The sequence below is a fragment of the Sus scrofa genome, chromosome 1 (genome assembly GCF_054392235.1).
Source record: "Sus scrofa isolate SSC_HxYL_T2T_F1_AM1 chromosome 1, Sscrofa_HxYL_maternal_Yorkshire_Landrace_v2.0, whole genome shotgun sequence".
Taxonomy (NCBI): Eukaryota; Metazoa; Chordata; class Mammalia; order Artiodactyla; family Suidae; genus Sus; species Sus scrofa.
The window spans coordinates 197,004,441-197,028,295 of record NC_139383.1 but is presented as its reverse complement, the minus strand read 5'-3'; the positions used below and the strand labels follow the sequence as shown (position 1 = coordinate 197,028,295).

General features: G+C 40.4%; 1 long non-coding RNA gene across 12 annotated transcripts in view; it reads right to left on the bottom strand.

The window, feature by feature from the left end:
• LOC102161687 (uncharacterized) overlaps window positions 1-23,855 on the bottom strand; it is a 308,192-nt gene that overhangs the window by 117,197 nt on the left and 167,140 nt on the right. For 6 of the 12 annotated variants that reach the window (XR_014819659.1, XR_014819654.1, XR_014819663.1 and 3 more), the window contains 3 exons: window positions 23,167-23,266; window positions 11,659-11,717; window positions 8,239-10,134 (listed from right to left, as the gene is read on the bottom strand). This is a non-coding gene — a long non-coding RNA (uncharacterized LOC102161687). Of the gene's footprint in view, window positions 1-8,238; window positions 10,135-11,658; window positions 11,718-23,166; window positions 23,267-23,855 lie in introns of those variants that run through there. The other 6 variants (XR_014819669.1, XR_014819665.1, XR_014819668.1 and 3 more) reach the window with 2 other exon arrangements.

Here is a 23,855-nt window from a genome sequence, read left to right as displayed (position 1 = left end):
CCAACTATTCCCATGTTAGTTTGGTGACAAAAGTTGGCCTTTGCAGAAGAGGAAAGTGGATTGGTCACCAAAGAAGGAGTTCTGTTTTTACTATGGGGAGAATGTAGTCTTAATTAGGTAAACAAAGAGGTTTTTCATTACATTGTAAACACATTTCACAAAAAGACTCATTTAAGTTTCTTTTTAAAGAAACTGGAAAATATTAAGAAAGTTAATTGGAGGGCACTCAAATGACAATTAACGAGCAGGCACAATTAACTTCTGACTAGTATGTGGCTTAGGGAGGTTTTTATCTTTTATTTATGGCACTGTTTTTAAATATGGGCATGCCAACCCAAGTAGAGGCAGGCACCGTATTAAAAGACACATTTCTCTATTTATATTTAAATAACCATCTGCATGAAATTATGCACAAATCAGGGAATAATTCCTAGCAGAAATTACTGTTTAGAAAATAAAAAAAAAAAGTCTGAGACATGGTGTGCTTTTCATATTAAATTGCCCATTTCCAGAACATCACATACATTTGCACAATGTAAAGATGCCGCAGTGCAGGCCGATACAAATTGCTCACAATGTTAATGAAGATGGATGGGGCAGGCTGAAAACATTCATTTACGCGCATGGGAGGAGAAGAGAGCAGCAGTGTTCACAGTCTCTACCTTCATTTTTTTTGCCTCTATAATATCCAACTGTATGATAGTAACTTTAATAATAGAGCTCTTGGAAAGGTTTTGTGATAAATTTTCATTTTCAGTCCTGAATATGACCTATTTTTTCCCATTTGGGGTGAAAATTGTGTGTGTGAAGTTTGGAGGCTTACTGCTAAGCTAGGAAAAGGAAACTTACCCTTTGAAGAAGGGGGAACAAGGTAGGCTGACTACACAATTTAAATAACCTTTAAAATTGGGGGAAAAAAAATGACTTTCTTTGCAACTGAAGAAGGATCAAGCCTGCCCACCTCCCAGCCCAGATAAACTATGGACTCTTCTCGAAGCTCTTTGGCCCAGGGGCACCTTGGTTTGGTCTATGAAGAGTAGGATGGGCCCTAAGGACAGGGAATCTATTCCAGGACTGCAGTGTCAGAACCTTCCTCGGCCCATCACAGCCCATCACCTTTGCCTAAACTGTAAGAGGTTGTGGAGTGGACTGCCTGGAGTATGGGCGGGGGGTGAGGTACCCTTTACCAGTCAATGAAGGACGGTGAGCTGGGGATGGTGTGCCTCTCAGCGTGGCTCCATCTCTACCATCCCCCACCCCCACCCCATATCTGGTGTCCTGCCTCAGTCACCCAGGACTCCTTGACATCTCTGGCCTGCTATTGGGCAATTCTTTGCTTTGAAGGTTGTATCTACATTTTGCAAAACACCTCAGGAGAGTGAAATAAAGGCAGAGGGCCACTTAAATATATTCAAAGGCTGCCATTGCTCAAGCTCCAGGACAATTCCTTCTCCTGGCATTCTCCTTATTCAAGAACCCATAGTTACTAATTTCTTTACTCATTTGCTCAATAAATAAAATCCATACTAAGTACTGTACTGGGAACACCACTGTGGACAAGAGAAGTACAACCTCTGCCATCCCAGAACTAACAGACCAATGAGCCACCCATGGCATTAAAGGTGAACCTGCAAGGGATTTGTAACCCAGACTAAGGAGGAGCCCCTGGCAGAACAAATATCTGAGCTGAGATGTGAATCGATTGAGCACCTGTTTTATGTAAAATCCTGTCCTACCCCTGAGGGGTGAAAACTCTATGAGTTCGTCTCAATAGCTGGTAGGAAATGTGTAGATAGTAACAAGCAGATACAATGAAGGCCACCAAGTAGGACAAAGAAGCTCTCAAGGAGAGTGACCAATTCCAATTTGGAGGAGAAAGAAAACTTTGTGAACAAAATGGCATATAAGCTAAAGTCCCAAAGAATGACTGGACGTGAATTCAGAAGTAGAGCCAAGAGCCAGGAAGTGCAGGCCAAAGGGTGGGAGCAAGGCTGCAGAGGTGAGAAATCCTGAGACACACCTGAGGAACAGAAGTGGTTGTGGAAGTTCCCATTGTGGCTCAGTGGTAACAAACCTGACTGGTATCTGTGAGGATGTGGGTTCCATCCCTGGCCTCACTCAGTGGATTAAGGATCCAGCGTTGCCATGAGCTGTGATGTAGCTTACAGATGTGGTTCAGATCCTGTGCTGCTGTGGCTGTGGCGTAGGCCGGCAGGTGTAGCTCCGATTCGACATGGGAACCTCCATGTGCCGCAGGTGCTGCCATAAAAAGACAAAAATGAAAAAGAAGAAGAAGAACAGGTTGTGTTGGGGGTGGGCTGTGGGAGAAGCAAGAGTGCACACGCTGAAGGACCCTGCAGAAAGGGACCATATCCCTTGGGGGACTGGCTGAGGGAGACAATGGCAGGCCCTGCCCTCGCCTGGAGCTCCACTGTCCTCTTGCCTGGTGTCCCTGGAAGGGAATGAGGTGGAGCACCTGGGAAACCTATGAGGCTCTGGCCCTACTATCCCTCCAACTGAGAGCAGCTGGGCTCTGGACCTGGGTCCTTCACAAGTCCTCTGCCCAGGAACCAAGCTTCCTCATAAAGCCCTGAGACACATGCTTAATAAGATCTCACTGTAGAAGAACTTGAACATGCATTGGGCACCTGCGTTGTTCCAGTGTCTGTACAGAGATGAAGAGACACACTACATGTCCAGCTATTGCAGAGCTAACGTTCAATGAGGGCAAAGCTGTGACCTGTAAGAAGTTATTGCTAACACAACATAGAAATTTCACAAAGGAGGTTCTTACAAGGTATAAAAGGAGCATGGAGGGTGGCATCTGTGAATAGAATCATGGGGATGGGGGTGGGGGTCAAGAACAGGGGTGACATAATGCCTGAGGCTTGAAGGCTGAAGAAAAGATTTTGTCTACTAGGGTATTCCTGAAAGAAGAAACCGCACGTCATGGTGGTATGCCAGAATATAGTATGTTCGCCCACTAAATATATATATGTATAAATATATATACAGGGCACTGTCTTCAGAATGGCTAGAGTGTGTGGAAAGCTGATATTGAAGAGCAGTTCAGGGGCCAACAGTAAAATTCCATATATATTAAAGCATTTAGAGTTGAGGCAACAAAAGCCATCGAAAATTCTCGAGCAGGCAGTAGAAGGGGGACAAGCCAGAGGCAGGGAGATCAGCAATCTTGGTAATCCACCACCTAGTCTAGTTCCTCAAGGGGCTGTGTTTTAACATGATAAACAGCATATAGTAGCCATTCCATAAACAGTTGAATAGGAGTTTCCTCACAGCTTAGCGGGTTAATGATCCAGCATTGTCACTGCTGTAACTGGGGTCACTGCTGTAACTGGGGTCACTGCTGTGGCTTGGGTTCAATCCCTGGCTCAGGAACTTCTGCATGCTGTGGGTGTGGCAAACAAACGAACAAAATAGTTGATGAATTGAATTGCTCTAGCGTAGCTGGTACATCAAGATGGAGAAGAGGAGAGAGGAAAAAGCTCTTCAGAGGTAGAATGGACAGGACTTGGGCTATAAATGTGAGCAGGAGAAGGGAAAACTGAAAGTCCAAGACTATTTCCAGGAGTCCAGCTTTGCTTGGAGGGTGGTGCCACCACAAGAGAGAGACTGGAAGAAGAGAAAGGAATTTGCAGGGGAAAGCATTCGATCATGAACACCTTGCCTTGGAGAGGGCAAAAGGAATCAGGAGTGGGAGTTCAAAGAAGATCGTATGGGGCATAGATTTGGAAGTCATTTGTTGGTTGAAGCCATGGAAGGGGTTAAAATTGCCCAGGGATTGTGGGTAAGGTTCAGACCCTGTAGAGACAGAACACAGATGACACCAATGTTTAATGAGTGGCTTCTCAGAAGGAGAAGCCTAGTCTTAGAACTGAAGTCTGAAGAGACTGAGGACAACTATGACTATGAAAATAACTTCTGGTTCCAGCCATGAGACTCATGTCATAAAACATCCAGAGACTCACCCCAACAGTGTTATCTAGATAAGACTGCAGACCTTAGAATGTTAAATATTTTCCCCAAAATGAAAAATATGAAATATGGAAATGTCATAGGCACAGTTCATAGATTTATAGGCTCCTTTCAGTTGAAAGTTGAGGCTGTGCTTACCCTTGGCTCCCCTAATCTCTAGACCCACTAAGGTGCTTATAGTTTGTAAATGCTGCACTGAATCTCTGGGCTTTTGCATGTGTTATTTTTGTTGTTGTTGTTATCCTGGGATGTTTCTCTCCTCATCACACCTTGTATCCCTGAAGCCCTCATGTGCTTAGGGTTGCCATTTGCCCTTCAATGCCCATCAAAACCACCCTCTTTGAGGAACCCTGATGGCTAATCCCCAGCCTGCCCTCTCCCGGGTGATTTAGGTGCCTCTCCTCTGGGTTCCCCCTCTGGCCCAAAGAACCTCCACACTTTAGGTAGAAATGATTGATATTTCTGGCCTGCTTTCCCTCCGAGACTTTGGAGAGGTAATTGCATCTTGCCATACCCATCTCCCCAGCACCTACGACCTGCAACACACAGTGTCTCACATAGAATTGGCATTTGCTCAATATTGTTGAAAGGTTAAAGAAATATAGCACTCCCTCACCTTCTTTGCTCTCTTTCTGCCTCTTAATTTGTATACTTTTTAATTCGACAGAGATTGAGAAAGGAGTTTCAAAATTCCCTACCGGCTACATCAACCTCTCCGTTTACAGTCTTTCTGCTTCCTCCCCCGGTTTACAAGCCCACCTTCAGTCTGCCAGAGCACCACACTCCAGATGCAAGTTCATCGACCCAGCAATCCTGGGTGCATGCATGAGAGAGTCTGAATATTGTGTGTGATATTTCAGGGGGAAGCAGTAAGTTTAGGGCAAGAAGTAGTGTTTGTTGTTTGCCACGTAGGAGATCTGAGCTCACATTTAAAAGATCACTAGGTGGAAAAACCCCCAAAGTGGAGCCTGGATCCCTTGGGGAATCTCTTTAATCCTGGAATCATAAGAAGATCCTGAGGCAAAGAATCCTCTCCTTTGTTATTGTTTGTAAGTCGTGGGTGGGCAATGCGGGTGGTGGAGAGAGAGCACAACCAAGGGTAGGAAGCAGCAAGTGGTTGGTTAAGTGACAAATAGAGAAATACTAGCTGCGGAGATGATAGGAGGGGATGTATTGACTGATTAAAATACCCAAGAAAGACTTCAAAGTCAAATTAGATATATAAACACATTTTTTTTTTTTTTTTAAGGGCTGCAACCTTGGTATATGGAAGTTCCCAGGCTAGGGGTTGAATCGGAGCTGTAGTCACTGGCCTACACCACAGCTTATGGCAACGCTAGATCCTTAACCCACCAAGGGAGGCCAGGGATCAAACCTGCATCCTCATGGATACTGGTTGGTTTCGTTAACTGCTGAGCTATGAAGGGAACTCCCAAATTAAATATTTAAAGTGAAGAATTAACCTCTTCTGCTGAACGTGTTTTGATGATCCTTGTGGACTCATTTCTGCTGGTGAGGAGGTCCATTCACGCACATTTTCTTGTGTTCTCTGCTCTTCAGTCACAACAGTCAGTCCTAGAGCTCAGGAAATCCCTGCTCTTACTCAGAGGACAGGTCCCACAGGAGACTGAATGGGGTCCTCCAGAGAGAAATCCAATGTGGACAAACACCATTTTCCAGTTTTTACCAAAGCTTGTTCTAAAAAATAATCTTGTATGGCTTATCTTCACCATCACATGGGTCCTCAGTGGCCAATGAGAGGAGAGTGAAGTTAGCAAGACAAATCTAATCAGTGCGTCACAGGCCAGTGGGAGGGAGATGTATTTTGAGTAGAAATGGGGCTGACAAAAGGAGGCAGCTTGGGCCTGGACCAGTCTCACAGCATCTGAAGACAAAATGGTTTGAGGTTTAGTCATTGTTTAAAAGCCATTCCTCAAATTCCTTGTTTACTGTCAGCACAGTGAGCTGTGGACTCTGTGACTTTAGCTGTTAATGGGACTAAACACTTACGCCAACAGATTAAGCCTTGCTGAAACATTAAGAAAATTGGCCCAAACAGAGTTTGGAGGGATTGTTGTTTAGTGGCTGTTTCTTTCTTTCTATCTTTTTTTTCTTTTTCTTTTTTTCCAGAGGCAGGGTGAGTGACTGTCCCAAGACAATGGCTTTTGAATACCAGTGAAATAGTGGCAACTGGTGAGAGCCACTGGGTATATTTTCTGCTAAGAGCAAGAGATTGTTTAAAAAAAAAAAAAAGAAAAAGCAAACATTTAATTTCAAGTGTATAGACTGACTACACAGAACATAAATGAGATTTTCTAAAACTAAAACTGACAAATACTTTGAGGCCTACCAAAGTCATAGAAAGTTTTTTTTTTTTTTTTTTAAGTTATAATCAATTTCTAGGAGAAATGAAAAAAAAAAATCACTATTGCTTTCATTGCAAAAGGATCCTCCAGGCAGCTGGATGATATTGAAGGTGGGAAAAATGTTCTTTGTTACACTTGAACCTTTTAAGATTTGTCAAACCTATTTCTTGTCGTGGAGGAGAGAAGCAGTGCTCGCACAGTAAATGTATTAAACTTCAAAAATAGTTTTTCAAGTCTTTCAGACACCATAACCCACTTCATGTAAATTCATATTTTTACTTGACACATCTTCTTAAGCAAGGATTTTTTTTTTAAAAGGTGACTTTTATAAATCTTCTTCCAAGAAAGATGTGAGAACAATTAAATGTTCCATTTTGGTTCCAGGTCTTACACTTACAGTTTGGAAAAGAATTTCCATTCAGAAGTAGAACATTGTTCCCTTCTTGCTGTCATCAGAAAAAATATACATTAAAATCTTTCAGATTAAGACTTCAAGGGTCCACATTGAATGGAACGTTGATTTCAAGTTTGGAAATTAAAAGTCCACACTCTGTAACAGTTACTCTGTGTATATATGTCATGAAAGATAACCTATTTACATTTGCTTTCTAAGAAGAAGTAGATGGAGTGATGACTCTTGTATCATTCAGCTCTCTAACCTAACCTGTCCTTACATTTTCTTCCATGGCTAAGTGGTTTATTCCGTCTTTATTATCGAGTCACAAATTTCCTTTTGCTATTAACTTTTTCAATAGTCCTTCAAAGAGAGAAAATAAGGATGGAAGGGAGGGAGAGAAGGAAGGAGAGGAAAGAAAAAGAAGAGAGAAGAAGGAAAAAGAATCTTCAGTGCTTTTTGTAAATGCCTATACTCAGAGAGGTGTGGAGATTTCCGTCTCTGGAAACTTCAAACTTGACTTTGATTAACCGTGCTAATAACCAGGGTGCTTCTTTTTAGTTTTACTCCTAATGTCACTTACCAGAGCTGTAAAGACATGCTCATAATATTTGCTTTTCATCTGAATCAAGAAGGCAACGCTAAGCAAAAAAAGTATTTAGCAGTGCACATAGGATTGAAGCGATGATAATCAGGGACCCTGGTAATTGAAGCTTTTGGGGAGGGGAAGAGAACCTTTCTTCTGGATCCTTCAGTCTGTTTAATAGGATAAAATTAGCTTGAGTGGTTTGGTGTTTGAAGAGGATATGATGTAATTGGAAGTGCCTCCTGGGTTTGCTGCTGGACAAAGCAATCAGGTGGAGACACGGGAGGGCACGGGGAGCTCTGAAGTACGAATCTCGGCTTCCGCCATCCTAATTAGCCTAAATTAGCTATGCCCGTTTTCTGCTTGCTTTTGAATTTCCCTGCTAATACTTCTTTCAGGGCTGAAAGAAAAGAAATATGAAATGCTCACCAAGTTCCCCTCTCCCAGACGAATGACTGGGTCAAAAACTGGAGGGTCAGGTTTTATTGTTAAGGCCTTAAAAAGTGAGCCACTCAGAGGGGCACAAATGGGCGTTGGGCACAGACTGTAGGGGCTGGTAGACACTGCAGCTTGCTTCATGTAATGAGGACATTTACAGACCATCTGTAAGAAATTGATTATTTTGAGAATTTTCCACACATCACTTAGAGGCCTCACCTGAAAGCCCTTGGATTGACTGTTTAACTTGAAGTGAACTATAGGCCTTCTCGCAGCAGACTCATTTCTTCTCAGATTGAATTTCAGAATCCAGACACCAGGAGCGCGCGCGCGCGCGCGTGTGTGTGTGTGTGCGCGCGCGTGTGCGCGCGCGCGCATGCGCTATTGCCATTTAAAATTTTTCACTTCTGACTCCACTTAGTCAACTTTGTGCAATGAGCTTTGCAACACATTCAAAGTAGTTTGTGCAAATCTATTTTAATTGAAGCGGTATTTGAGTAGAAATATATAATAGCTCACTCTAAAAGTCACAGATTTTCAGTTTGCTAATGAATAAAACAAAATATAAAGGTATGTATGCTAAATAACAAGAACAGATAGGAAATTATTTTATTAGCCCTTGCCCAGAGTCTTCCAACAAAAGCTCAGGGCTCTCCCTCAGTCCCTTTTCATTGGTCCTCATAGATAAACGTTCATTTACTCCCACACAGGTCTTTGGAGTAAAACTGATGTTTTCATTTTTTGGTAAACCTTGAACATCTAAAGCCAAACATTCAAGATGAGTATCAGACACACACACACACACACACACACACACACACACGAGCCATATGCTTTGTTTTTACTTATTTAATGTTTTATATCAAATGAACACTGAGCCCAGCAATGTGGAGGGCTCTGTGCTAGGCCCCATAAAGGTGCCCCCCAAAATCGCTGTATCTGCCAGTGTTTTTCTATATGAAATGGTTAATAAAAGAATTTTCCATAATTTCAGAGAAAGGCTAGAGAAAGCAGAGGCTGCGTGGATTCAAGTTTTGGAGGGCTGAAGCACATACATTTGGGAGCCTCTTTAGGAAAAAACAACAGGCACTTTCAAAAAATAGCTCCTCCCTCTCTTGCCCGTGGAAGGCCCCGTGCAGGCTGGGTGTTCTAAAGCGGTTACAACATGTGCAGCCCCATTAGCTTCAGGTAAATCTATTCTGGCTGGGAGAGCTGCCTTCAAGTGTGTCTCCTATCTTCTTTGATGGTCAGGAGCCCATCAATTCCTTCCTCTACTTCCTTTACGGGCGTTACTCTGACCATTTATTAAAATGCTCTATGAGCCCTTCCGAGGTACAAGTTTGTGATTTCAAAATATAAACATTATGCAATTTGGCTTAGTAACCCAGAGAGTGACCAGGAACAACTGTGGACTACACAATATACACGATTTTGTTTGTGTTTGCAACATGAGCAAACAGATCGTGCAAAGTTGGGTGGTGCCCAGGTGGGCGGCTGTGATAGACGCGGCACTGTGCTTTGCAATTCTTCACGGTGCAGCGCTGCCCACACTTCCTGTTTGCTTGGAGTTCCTCAGGCATTTCCAGGACCCCTCCATCCAGGGAGTCTCTCAGCATAGCAAATGGAATCCCCGAAAGCTTTCAGTTGTGAAATTGTGTGTTTATAAAACGCACAGAAGCCATGTGTTAAGATCACACATTGTTCTGAATGAGTCAGTAATGTTCAGGTTTCAGTTTAAGAGATGAAATTTTTTTCTTCCTATGGTTATAAACGGAAAGTTGTACAGCACCTGTGGCTTTCTTATCAACCAGCTTGACTCAGTAGTTAGCAATTTCTGACTTGGGTTTCTGTGCCGTAGCTCCTCCCACTGCCATATTTTCACTCCATTTCTACTTGAAACAAAGCAACCTAAGTGTTGGACAGCTTGAAAAAGGGGCAGTGTGCAGTTTTCCATGCAGGCTTTGTGAAATTTTTTAATTGATTCACTTTGAATTCCAATTCTAATTACTGAGGTTGATGTACGTCTTTTATGACATATCTTTTTATTTAAATTGTGTTTGGTCTTCACTTTTAGAAGTCCTAAGATAGTGGTGTCCTCGTTTCAAGGCTCCCAGAAAGATTTTTCTGATGCCTGATACAAATAACTGTGGAGTTGTTATCTAGTTCATGTGCTGTTGTTTAAGCATTGATCTTAGGACAAGCAAATTACCAGGGATAATCATAGAGTGCTTCCAGGACACCATCCGTGCATTTACTTTTTCAACAGAATGTCTGCATGTGACAGGAATGGTTTTGGATGCTGAAAATATAGAATTGAACATACAGAAGTGGTCCTGCCTTCGCGGATTTCCAGACTAGCAAACCACACGAAGAAAAAAATAACAAGACAACATATAATGTTAAAGGCTAGGAAAAAAATCAGGTAAAATCATAATGAGCTACCACATCACATCTATTAGGATGGCTATAATTTTAAAAAGACTGAAAAAAAGTGTTGGTGAGGACGTGGAGAAATTAAAACTTTCATGGATTGCTGGTGAGACTATAAAATGATGCAGCTGCTATAGAGAACATTTTGGTGGTTTCCCAAAGAGTTAAACATAGAAGTAGCATATGATACAGCGATTCCACACCTAGGTTTATACCCAAAAAAATTAAAAGCAGGGGAGTTCCCACTGCAACTCAGCAATAACAAACCAACTGATATCCATGAGGACATGGGTTCTATCCCTGGCCTTGCTCAGTGGGTTAAGGATCCATCATTGCTGTGGCTGTGGTGTAGGCTGGCAGCTGCAGCTCCAATTCAACCCCTAGCCTGGGAACTTCAATGCCATGGGTGGGGCCCTAAAAAAACAAACAAAATAAGCAAATGAAAAAGAATTGAAAGCAGGGACTTGAATGTACAATAGTACATCAATGTTAACTGTGAACATTGCTCACAATATCCAAAACATGGAAACAACTCAAGTCAGATGAATTGATAAACAAAATATGGTATATTCATACAATGGAATATTATTTGGCCAAGAAAAATAATGACATTTTGATATACTACAACATGAATGGACCTAGAAAACATTATGCTTAGTGAAATAAGCCACAGAGAGAGGGGAAAATAGTATGTACTCCACTTATATGAGGTACCTAGATTTGGCTGATTCTTAGAGACAGGAGGTATAATAGAGTTTACTAGGGACTTGGAGGAGAAAGGGGCAGAGAGGGTTACTGTTTAATGGGTATAGAGTTTATGTTGGAGGTGAAAATAAGTTTTGGCTTTATAGCAATGATGCTACATAACATTATGAATGTATTTACTGCCAACAAACCGTACACTTATGAATGGTTAAATGTCAATATTAATAATGTATAGTTTATTATAATTTAAAAAACCATCAGAGACCTGTGATAGAGAAGGACAGAGGTGGGCATTCGAAGAGCACCTGCTGAGGTGCTAAGTAGGAGCAAGTTTTGAGGAAGAGAGAAAGGGGTATGCCTGGAGCGGAGTGCAGGAGGGGCACTCTGGAGTGGATTGGATTGAACGAGGAGCCAGTAAAGTGTACATTTCAGTGCTCCTCACTGGTACAGGCCCCTTCAAGGATGCAGTACCTAAGTTCATATTTGCGATCTTTAATTCTTCTTAAAGAAGGGACTTTTGAATTGTATTAACTTTGAGCTCTGCAAAACCTGGATCTGCTCTTGGGAATAAATGATATAAAAATGATACAAAAATAAGGCCTGATCATTGACATCCGAAGACACTGGTGATGTCATTTACATATTGCTGCTTGAGAAATTAAATCGATGTGTTTATTCATACTGTCTTTATATTATTCATTCACTTACGTAAGAAACATTTAAGAGGTTCCTAACAGGCCTACCTGGTGCCAAGCTGCAGGGAAGATACAAAGAATATGTCCACAGCCCTCAGGTTCAAGATCTAGTGAAGAAAAAACACACCACAGCAATTACAATTTAAGGTGTAAAGCATTTCTAAATAGTGAGTCTGTCTCATCACCCCACTGGATTGTAAGTTCTTGGAAGGCAGGACATTGTATTTATCGCTAAAGGGACATAAGAGGTCATTAAGTCCAACCTATCAATTTACTTCCAATAAGCTCAGGCAACAGGGAAACCAGTTGACTAAGGCCAAGGAAATAATGTGTAAGACCCAGACAAGAAGGCAGATGTGCCTAACCACCAGAGCCGGTCTTGAGCCACCATTCCACACTGCCACCTGTCCTTGAGTTCCTGACATGTCTCCTTCATCCCTTTCATCAAGGAAGTGTCTGGATCCAGTGTTCCAAACATTAGGGGCATTTGATAAGTGGGAATTAGACAGTAACAGTCTTGTGTACACAAAATGACAGCTCTAGACTGTCTACCCGGACAGCTTTCAGGGCCGCAATCTGCATTTACTTAGCAACCACACTGCCCTGACTTGGATAAATGTTTATTTTGAGTAGCTTGGAGGAAGCATTTAAGTTAAAGACTCCCAAGGCCTCTTGATCTTGTTGCCAGCATTGGACATATAAGGGAGTTGCTGGCTGGTGTTCGAGCTGACTGCTGTGCTTCTCAAACCCTTGGCTTTCTCAGTACTAATGTGGAGGTTGCCATGAGAATTTCGTGAGATAATACAGGGTAAGCTCTCAACACAGTGATAGGCATGTAGTAAGTGCACAATTGATGTTAGGTTTTGTTACTAGTGTCATTATCATTGATACTAACAAATCCTTATGAGTTATTTTCTTTTTTACTTGTTTGTTTGCTTTTTAAGGCTGCACCTGAGACATACTGAAGTCCCAGGCTAGGGTTTGAATCAGAGTTGCAGCTGCCAGCCTACACCACAGCCCCCATTGATGCTGACAAATTCTTATGAGTTGTTTTCTGTTTGTTTCTTTGAGTCGTTCAGTTGGGGTTTTTTTGTTGTTTTGTTTTGTCTTTGTTTCTTTGCTATTGAGCTGTATGAGCTATTTGTATATTTCAGAAATTAAGCTCTTGTCAGTCATGTCATTTGCAAATTTTTCTCCCATTTTGCAGATTCTTTTCATTTTGTTTATGGTTTCATTTGCTGTACAAAAGTTTGTAAGTTAGGTCCTGACTGTTAATTATGCATGTTCAGTGGTAAATGATGCCACAAAACATGACAATATTCACATTTAAGGACAATAGTTCTTAAGGTATGGGAACAACCTAAGAGCCCATCAACATGAATGCATACAAAGGAGGTGAGTGTGTATATATATATATATATGTGTGTGTGTGTATTTATTTATTTATACTATTCAGCCATAAAAAAAGAATGGAATTTACCATTGGCAGCAACATGGATGGACTTGGAAGGTTTATGCTAAGTGAAATAATTCAGAGAAAGACAAATGCTGTATGACATCACTGATATGTGGAATCCAAATATACAATAAATAGTGAATATAACAAAAAAGAAGTAGACTCACAGATATAGAGAACAAACTAGCAGTTACCTACCAGTGGGGAGAGGAAAGGGGAGAGAGATAAGGGGGGGAGGATTATTATGGGATTATATGAAATCATGTATGTGAAACTTTTGAAAATTGCAAAGCGTAGTGGAATTTAAAGTCTTTCATTCAATATTTTTTTTCTTTAAAAAGAAGTCAATATGAAAAAATAAAAATAGATGAGATATTTAAAAAGGCAGTAGCTCTTCGAGGAAAATAACAAGTAAGGGCAGTTGAGATTGTCCTTATAACCACAGTCCTCATGGTCTAAGGAAGCATCACATTCCTAGAGGCTGGATATAGAAAGGAACAGAGAAAGGACAAAGGATATTTGTCAACCGTCTCTACAGTTTTCTAAAAGTTACTACACAATACATAACTCTGAAATCCAAAAAGATCTGAAAAATAAAACTTTTTTATACACTTTCAACAAAAATTCATTTGAAGGTAGAACTGTCTGAGTTGACATGAGGCCACCATCTTCATCAATCTCTCTAAGAGTAAGTAGCTAAGGTTGATGGCGAAATGCTGCTCCCTATCCCAAAGGATGTTCCATAATAAGCAGTACATGCATTGTATCACCTTCAAAACCTGGACAAGTCTGAATTCTAAAGCATACCTGGCCTCAGGAATTTAGGATAAGGGATTTTGGGTCTCTACTATGCTTATATTCCATTGGCCAGAAGTTAATGATGGGTCTGCTATTAGCCACAAGGGCACCTGGGAAATGCAGCTCTTATTCTGGGCAGCCATGTGTCTGACAAAAATTCCATTACTATGGAATATGGAAGATTAGACATCAGCACCCAGACAGTGTCCTCTGACACAATCTCATTTTTTCCCCCTAAAGCCCTCCCTACTCCCACCCTACACCCAGATCCTCTTGAATAGGCTCTGAAAAAAATAGGAATTGTCCCTTTGGTCTCCGTAAGCAGTCTGGACTGACTTCAGATGACCCCGTAATGATTTCAAAAATTCCAGTCATGGCTGGCTACCCTTTTTCCTATGGAATGCTACATTGACTTAGACAAATTGATAGTTCATAATTCTTCCTCTTGTAGAACTACCTCAATCACACAGATATTTCCCAGTCTTCTGGGAAATTCAGGACTTGACCACTGGTTGCAGCTGGCCACTACCTCTACAAATTGGAAGCCTCATCTGGACTAATTGCCAGTATCTCTCCAGACTTTCCTGGCAGAAGAGATGGGACATCTCTATAAGATTGTTCAAAAAACAACTTTCAAAAATGAATATTCAGATTAAACATTATCTATTTGAATTCATCAAGCTCCATCAAATGCAAACTCTACATCTCAAAAAAATTATTCAAATTCAACAAATTCAGCTCTAGCATAGAGAGAGCATTGTGTTCTAGGAACCATGGAGAATAAAAGATGAGTATTTTTCTCTACTTATTGCAGTTGCATAAAAAAGGAGGAATTTTGAATGAGTGTTGAAAGAAGAAAAACAATTTAAAATTAGATTTTTTTTCAACTCAGAGGCTAAAAAACATATTTTAACAAAATGGATGTGGATACTGTTTAGTAATAACCCAAACCTAGTCATTGGCAAAATATAATTTTTCCTCTAGTATAAATGAAATGCAAGATGAGCAAGAAGGAAATAGTCACAAACAATAACAAAACAAGATTCAGCCTCTGGCTTGCATGCAGTAAACTGTAAATAGATCAATGTTTTATGGTTGTATGAGAGGCCTCTGGAAGCCTACTTTATTTTATGCATTCCTTGCTGATTCTTCTAAGAATGTGCTTTTGAATGTCCAATAGCTAAATCGTCAAATGGAGATGCCAAACTTTAAGCATTCCATGGGTTTTTTTTTAACTTTTTAAATGGCAGTTTGTACAACTGTTCCCAGTAAGTTTAAATAGATAACTGTTCTGGGGAGTGTCAGAATTATTCAGCCTAAAAGCTAAGTGTAACATAAATGGAAAAATAGGCTGTACTTTGTGCATTTCATACATTTTAATAGCCAGGTACTATTGATTGCTGTGATTTTTTTTGGCAAGTAAGGGAAAATTCACACATTGCATTGTGTATTTCCTTGCAGAGGAAAGTTATTTTGATCACACCTTACAAATGATCCATACTGATATTAAGTTTACAGTCTTGGGAGGAGGAGGAAAGAGTGAATTTAATTTGAATTTAGAAAGTCTCTAAATGATAATTGAATCACAAGTCTGGATTATAATTCTAGGAGCAACACTTGACTTGGTCAAAATCACTGTTATGAAGAGATGCAATTTTTACACAGTACTTCACATTGATTAAGTAATGTGTGAAAATGGGAAAAAAGTATTTGAATCTTAATCACAGTCATTTGCATGAAATAAAAGTCTGTGTCAAGGGAATGCACATTATAATAACTCCTGGGTGTTTTGGTTGCATCAGTGAGCAAAGAAGTTGTATGCATTTTTTTCATGCTGATATACAAGAATTCCTTTTATATTTATTGTATCTTTGATTGTACAAAAATTCAGCAATATAGGATTTTGGCTGGTGAGAGACGGCAACTGATTAACTACCTTAACAATGGCTGTAATTAAAACAGATGTTTGATAATGCAAGCGCCCGAATTAAACTGGGAACATTCAAAGGGAGAAAAGAGAAATAGGAATTTGATATGAACCTCATTCTCAGTCAGGCTCTCCATTAGATGGAAAGGTAGTAAATGGGAAATGAACTTCAGAAAAATGCTTGCAGTCTCTCCTCTAAATATTTCCTCCCCTGCTGCTCTAAGCTTGGGGAACTCGAAATGCAGAAAAGCGAGGCTCTGGCTTGTATGTTTTCTATCACCCTAATCATTCCTGGGGCTGGGCTGCAAATCTAAAGATTCTACTTTTCTGCCCTGGAGCATATTAGTTCTTCCAAATTCACCACCATGATGAGAGTCTTCTGTGTCCAAAGTGCTCCAAATCTGGAGCCAGGCTCTCTCCTGCCTTCTTCAGACCCTGAGTAATTGACGTCATCCTTGAAGAACCTGAAATCTCCTGCTTGGGCTATTATGCATTTCCTACAATGTTGATTTTTTTTTTTTCTTTCTTGTTTTGATTGTCTACCCTCAGCTAGAGGGCAACTTGACTTGGGAATAGAGATTCCAGCTTCTGGAGTTTTCCATCTTCCCTGTTTTGTGGAGGAGAACACTAAATAAAACAAGAGTTTTGATTCTTGAAGATGTTGAAATTTCCAAAAGACAATGATAGTTGCTTGCTAAATGCATAATTCTAATTGTTTGACCCAAATCAGAAGAAGAAAGTTGCTAGAAAAATCTCTGCCAGAGATGGATAGTGTTAAGGGATCAATGTGGAGTAGAGCCAGGAAAGTAATGGCTGTAGCAATGTCTTGAATTAGAATTGAATAATAAAGATAATAACATTAGGAGATACCTTCATGGCTCAGTGGTTAACGAACCTGACTAGGAACCCTGAGGACACTGGTTTGATCCCTGGCCTCGCTCAGTGGGTTAAGGATCCAACCATGAGCTGTGGTGTAGGTTGCGGATGTGGCTCGGATCCTGCGTTGCTGTGGCTGTGGTATAGGCCGGCAGCTATAGCTCCGATTAGATCCCTAGCCTGGGAACCTCCATATGCCACGGGTGCAGCCCTAAAAAGCAAAAAAAAAATATATATATATATATATATATATATATGTAGAATAACAACATTAATAATGATAAATACATGTATTTATTTCACTAATAAAACTGAGTAAAATATACAAAAATAGTAAAAAAAAAAGGGGGGGGTGGATGGGATATCACTTCCGTGATAACAAGAAAACAATTGTGAACTCAATCTCAACTTTCAGGGAGAAGCAAACACTCTGCTTGGATTATGGCATCCATAAAATTTCAGAATAAATGTGCTGAGACAAGGGCACTGAAGTTATGACACATTCAACAATTAACAACACACCTAAGTGCAAGCTTTCCTCCTTCACCATGGTAGTCTTTCAACCTCCATGTCTAGGAGTTCGAGCTGATGCTTTCCTCTTTATCTTTTGGTAGGTGGCACTCCACAATATCTATGGAAAGAAACAACCCCTCTTTCCCATTTCACAAAACCCACTCCTTCCTTTAAAAATACCATTTTATAAAAAGCACACCATCCTTCTTATACCCTCTGCCATTCAGCCTGGTCAGGCTCTTGTACTTGCAAAGATCATTTCCCTCCCCGTCTTCACCTCAAGAATCCATCCACTTTCCAGAGCTCATTCAGATTCCATCTACTGCAAGCCTTTGCTGACCACTCCAGGCCACAGGGATTTCTTCTTCCTCTGCGCTCCTGGGGTGTCCAGGACAATGCTCCCTAGTTCCACACGTACTTGTTCTTTTATTAGTTTGTAGTGTTTCTCTGCCCCCAGTTGTAAACTCCTTCAACACGGGAAAAGCACCTTATCTTCTCTTCCTTCTTCCCACCTTCTTTCTTTCTTTTCTTTAACAAATATGTATTTAGAACCTACTCTCTGCCAAGCAGAGCACTTCCTGGGTTTTTCCCACTGCATTTGGCAGCATTTACCAAGTAGTAAAGTAGGCATGAATTATATACACATGTTGTTTGAAGACATCTATTCAGTAGCTCTCTATCACGCTGGAAGATTGAATTCATCTGTCCTTTCCTTCCAGTATGTATTTAACCCATTCTTTTGGATAAAAGAAAAAGGTTCAGTACCACCACGTAGGCTCCTTGGTACTTTCTGACAGAGGGAAGCAGAGAGGTTTATGCCCCAGCAGCAAAAGCCTGTTTGTTAAACCTGTTTCTGTGCCCAGTTCCACCCAACTTCATGTGTACTATTGCTCAAATTCCTTGACTTCCTTATGCCGTCCTGTCCCTTCTAGAAGAGAAAGATAATAACACATTCTGTGCCACCCCCAACACTCCCCAGGGTGAGGGTTAATAGGATAATGGCTGTAAAACACTTTAAGCTCTTCCAAAGAAAGGTGCCACACTGTATAAAAATGTAAAGAGTTATTATGCAACTAATCAGATTCAAAGTACAGGTTGCAGAAGGACCTGTGGAGTTGAAATGAAGCCTCAACGAAGGATGCTAATGCTTAACTTGCCCCGCAGGCCCCAGCAGTGTTTCCGGAATTTTCTCCTCTATAAATTAAATTCAGAAAAAACCTTTCCCATCACATTTTTAAAGGGAGGGGGGTTTATGCCTGTAGAACACAGATGAACTTGTGTAGCCAGAATTCACATCCCTGACACTTGCTCCCATTTGAGGAGGTGCTATCTTTCATTTTACACACAAACCATAAAAATGTAAATTCTCTGTAGGGACTGCAGGACAAAGAGCAAGTCCATCCTCTAGCCTTGAAGCTCCGTGAGGGCAGGAACTGACTCCTTTCCCACGATTCTATGGCCAGCATTCAAATAATCTGGGACAAGTAGAGTAGAGTTTAATAAGTAGAGTATGTTCTCTTTATTGCTTGAAAGAGTTTGGCTTGCTTGTCCCTAAAAGGAGAGAGGGAGCTAAAATAACTGGGGACCACCAGGTCCAACACTCTTTAATCTGAAGAGAGTGCTAAGAAAGTATGTCACCCATTAGGCTGATTATGTAACAGCCACATTACGCGGGCCTTGCCACTGGCTGCTGTGAGCCCACAGGGCTAGGTGGGTGCAGGAGCAAAGACCATTTTAATCCCACATTTTGCTGGAATGTGGAATTTGGGCAAGCCAGGTGTGAATAGGAAACACAATAATCTCATCTGTGACTAAAATCCAAAATACCAAATAAAATATTAGTGTATTTTACTATACAAGTAGTAGAATAAAGTATGAACATATAACCAATTAAGGTAATTCCAGACTTCTGATCTTCTAATCTAATAAAATCATTATTATAATATGAGACCTTATCATATAAATAGATCAGAGAATTAAAACTACATAATTAAACAAGGTCCTACTTATAGCACAGAGAGCTATCTATATTCAATACCTTGTAGTGACCTATAATGGAAAAGAATCTGAAAAAGAATAGACATGCAAATGTATAGGTATAACTCAATCACTTTGTTGTATACCTGAAACATTGTAAATCAACTATACTTCAATAAAAAATTTTTAATTAAAAAGACCCCCCCATATTATTAAAAATTTGCCCTCTCCCCCCATCATGGCTTTTTAAAAGATCCTAACATAGTGATAATAGAACAAAACTTTTTAAGCCATGTATTTAAAAATATATCTCATATGTATCCTGTTGTCACAAAATAACAGCCAGTGTAACACTTGTGAAAACCCAGAAGTAGTCTCTTTAAAGCCAGAAACAGGACAAGGGTACTTGTTATCACAATTATTTAATGATTGTTCTTGAAGTGCTCACCAATGTAATTAGATGAGAGAATGAGATGATAAGCATAAATATTGGGTAGGAAGAGGCAGAAGTATCATTATTTGCAGATTATAAAGATTATAGTCTTGAAAAACCCAAGTGAATCATCTGAAAAACTGTTAGAAACATGAGAGAATTCAGTAGACTATCTGGTCTAAAATACAAATATATAATGTAATAACTTTCTTACTTGCCTGCAATAACTTGTTAGAGAGTAAACAAATAAAGTAATTTCCCATTCACAAAAGAAAAATAACAAAAAATGACATCTCGTATTAAGGAAATTATAAACTTTACAGAAGGACATTGTAAACATGGAAAGCAAAAGAATATTTTTAAATGTTATTATAGATTAAACTAAGCTATAAATACAAAAACAATCAAATTCATAGAAGGTTTTTTGTTTATAGCTCCACCTGCAGCATATGCAAATTCTCAGACTAGAGGTCTAATCAGAGCTGCACCTGCCGGCCGGCCTACACCACAGTCACAGAAACACTGGATCTGAGCTGCATCTGTGACCCATGTTGCATCGTGCCGCCATGCCAGATCCTTAAACCAGAGAGTGAGGCCAGGGAATGAACCTGCATCCTCATGGACACTATGTCGGGCTATTAACCACTGAATCACATCAGGAACTCTTTTTTTTTTTTTTTTTTTTTTTTTTTTTTTTTTGCTAGCAGGTGATTTTTTGTGAAACTTAGTAAAAGCGATTCCAAAATTTATTTTTAGAATTAACATGTGACAATAACCAAAACAGAGCTGAACACTGTAAATCAGCTATAATGGAAAAAATAAAAATCATTATTAAAAAAAAGACAGAGCTGAAAATAAGAATGATTAGAAAATTAATTTTATTGTATATTGGTAATTTCATTTATAAGATATAAATTGCTAATACATTAATAATTTTGATTTTAAATTAGGAATTAAGAGAAACCCAGAAATAAATCAAAATTTCCAAGAAAATGTAAAGCATGAAAAAGATAATTTTCTCCTAATAGGCAAAAAGATGAATTACTTAATAAATTATATTGAGAAATCTGGCTTAGGCTAAATAACTTGGTGTCATTCTGGTTGTTCTCTTTCCCAGCATACCATCCCTCCATCCATTGTGAGGTCTACTGATTCTACCTTCAAAACACACCTGAATCTGGTCACTGCTCACTACCGCCACAGCCACCAGCACCTTCATCTCTTATCTGGATTTCTATAGCTTGCTTGCTTTTCGTCTTCTTAGGGCCACACTTGTAGCTAATGGAAGTTCCTAGGCTAGGGGTTGAATTGGAGCTGCAGCTGCCGGCCTATGCCACAGCTCCAGCAACACGGGATCCAAGCTGCATCTGCGATCTACACCACAGCTCATGGCAATGCTGGATCCTTAACCTACTGAGTGAGGCCAGGGATGGAACCTGCATCCTTGTGGCTACTATTGGGTTCATTACCGCTAAGCCCAGTGGGAACTCCTCTATAGCTTTCTAATTAATCTTCTGGTTTCTCTCTTGCCTTCCAACAATCTTCTCCACACTATGGTCAGGGTGGTCTTTCAAAAATGTCAATCAAGTGATGTCACTCACTTACTTAAGATCTTGAATAGTTTCCCATCATAATTAAGAAAACTCTCAACTCTTTCCAGGTGGTAGGCAGCCCCTGCATGTCTGGCCCCTGCCTGCTCCTCCAACCTCATCACTCTTCTCTCACTGACTCCACTCCAGACACACTAGACTTCTAGAACTTACCTGCCTCAGCTCTTGGCATTTTCTTTTCTCTCTGCCAAAGAAGCTCTTTCCCTAGATCTTCATACGGCTCACCCATCACATCCTTCAAGTTTTCCTAAACCAATGTCTACTCCACAAACAGGCCATGCCTTACCACTCTACCTAACATACTCCCTTCCCTAGCCCCGTGCTTTATCTTCATTGCGTTTATCAGTCTCCAAAATTGTTACATAAAATAGCCTTATTTATCATCTGTCTCCTGCTCCATAATAGGCTCCATGAGGGTGGAGACTGCTTTGCTCATCACTGTAATCCCAGTGCAAAGCACAGGGCCTGGAGCATAGTAGCTGCTTAATAACTATTTGTTCATTCAATGAATTGCAGAAGGACTAGAGAAAAGGGGTTGAAACCAGGTTGTTTAACAGGTAGAATTCATTAGGCCTTGAGATATTCAATGGAGGAAGCCTGAGGGACTTAGGATGCTTCTAAGTTTCTCCACCAAGGAATTGAAGAGATATTGCACAATTTGTATGTTAAAAATTTGAGGATGAGAAAATTCCCAGGGAATATTTGAGTTCAGTTTAGGGTCTGAGATGTCTATGAGATATTCATATAGGTTCTCCAGAGGTCGACTGGTAATACTGGTTCACAGTTCAGGAAATTAGAAATAGTTTAGGATTCATCATTTTTTTTTTAGGGCCACACCTGAGGCATATGGAGGTTCCCAGACTAGGGGTCAACTCCAAGCTGCAGCTGCCAGCCTGCACCACAGCTCACAGCAATGCCAGATCCTTAACCCACTGAGTGAGGCCAGGAATAGGATCCAAGTCATGGATACTAGTCGGGTTCATTACCACTGAGCCACAATGGGAACTCCCATTATTTTTAAATGTATTGAGCTTTTTAAGAGAGGAAGAGAGGAGAAAGGAAAGACTTGCAAATACACACACACAACTGGGTAAGGATATCACCAAAAGCGTAATTGTCAAGTTACTTTCACTGTTTTGACACAGTAGCAAATTTTCTTCTGCCTTGAATAACTGAAATGACCCACCAACTGTAAAGTAAGATTAATTCTCTTTAACTACGAATAGACCAATGAAACGTATCTCAGTAAGACATGAGTTTATGCCAAATGTTAGAACACTAAATTTAATGGTAAAGGATATAGTTCAGTAGAGTGATCAAAGAGCATCTGTTGAATAGTTAATTAATGCTGTTCTTTTCTCTTTCATTGGTAAGTGCAAGGCATCCACTGAAGCTGATCACCTCTGTAAGGGCCTCTGGTAGATGCAAACTAGCAAATGTGAACCCCATTTTTCATGATGCTGACAGTCCAGTGGGGGAGATGCGTTAAGATGTTGTTTTAACCATTTTGCCTGTGTCTTTATTAGAGGTATTTTAAATGCCTAATTCTTTATTTTATTTTATTTTATTTATTTATTTATTTATTTATTTATTTATTTTTGTCTTTTTTTTGCTATTTCCTGGGCCGCGCCCCTGGCATATGGAGGTTCCCAGGCTAGGGGTCAAATCGGAGCTGTGGCCGCTGGCGTAGCGGCCACAGCAACGCGGGATCTGAGCCACGTCTGCGACCTACACCACAGCTCGTGGCAATGCCGGATCGTTAACCCACTGAGCAAGGGCAGGGACCGAACCCGCAACCTCATGGTTCCTAGTCGGATTCATTAACCCCTGTGCCATGATGGGAACTCCTAAATGCCTAATTCTTTACCCATTTGATGATGCACATGGTGCATGAAGCATAGTTTTGGTAAAAGACCCTAACTGCTCTTTGTAAAGGAGAATTATCTCAGATGAGCTATGTACTCACCTCTAGGTTTGACAGAGCAGCTGCTTCTTCAGTCCTATATCAGCCTCTAAGTGGGAGCCCAGGTAGTCTGTGCCTCAGCTGCTCACCAGATTATCTGTTTCTGCAATATTATGTGGGAAAAAAAATTAAATACAAATATTTTTAAATTTATCTGAACACATTCAGAGATTATCATTAACATTTTAGCAAATACCCTTCCAGACAATTATATCCGCACATATAATACATATGTTCATAGCATGACTGAAATTTGTTTTGCTTTTTAGGGCTGCACCAGTGGAATATGGAAGTTCCTAGGCTAGGGGTTGAATCGGAGCTACAGCTGCAAGCCTACACCACAGCCACAGCAATGCCAGATCCAAGCTGTGTCTGTGACCTACGCCACGGCTCACAGCAATGCCAGATCCTTAAACTCACTGAGCGAAGCCAGGGATCGAACTCACATCCTCATGGCTACTAGTCAGTTTGTTGCTGGGCCACAATGGGAACTCCATGATTGAAATTTACATATTGTTTTATTCCTTAACAATACAGCAAAAGTATCTCTCTATGTCAATAAACATACTTGTAAATGTCTTCAATGGCTATAGCATCCAGTTGATAGATGTCTCCAAATTGATTGAGCTAATCATCTATTATTGGATATTTAAATACTTAGGTTTAGGTTGCAGACTTGGCTTGGATCCCAA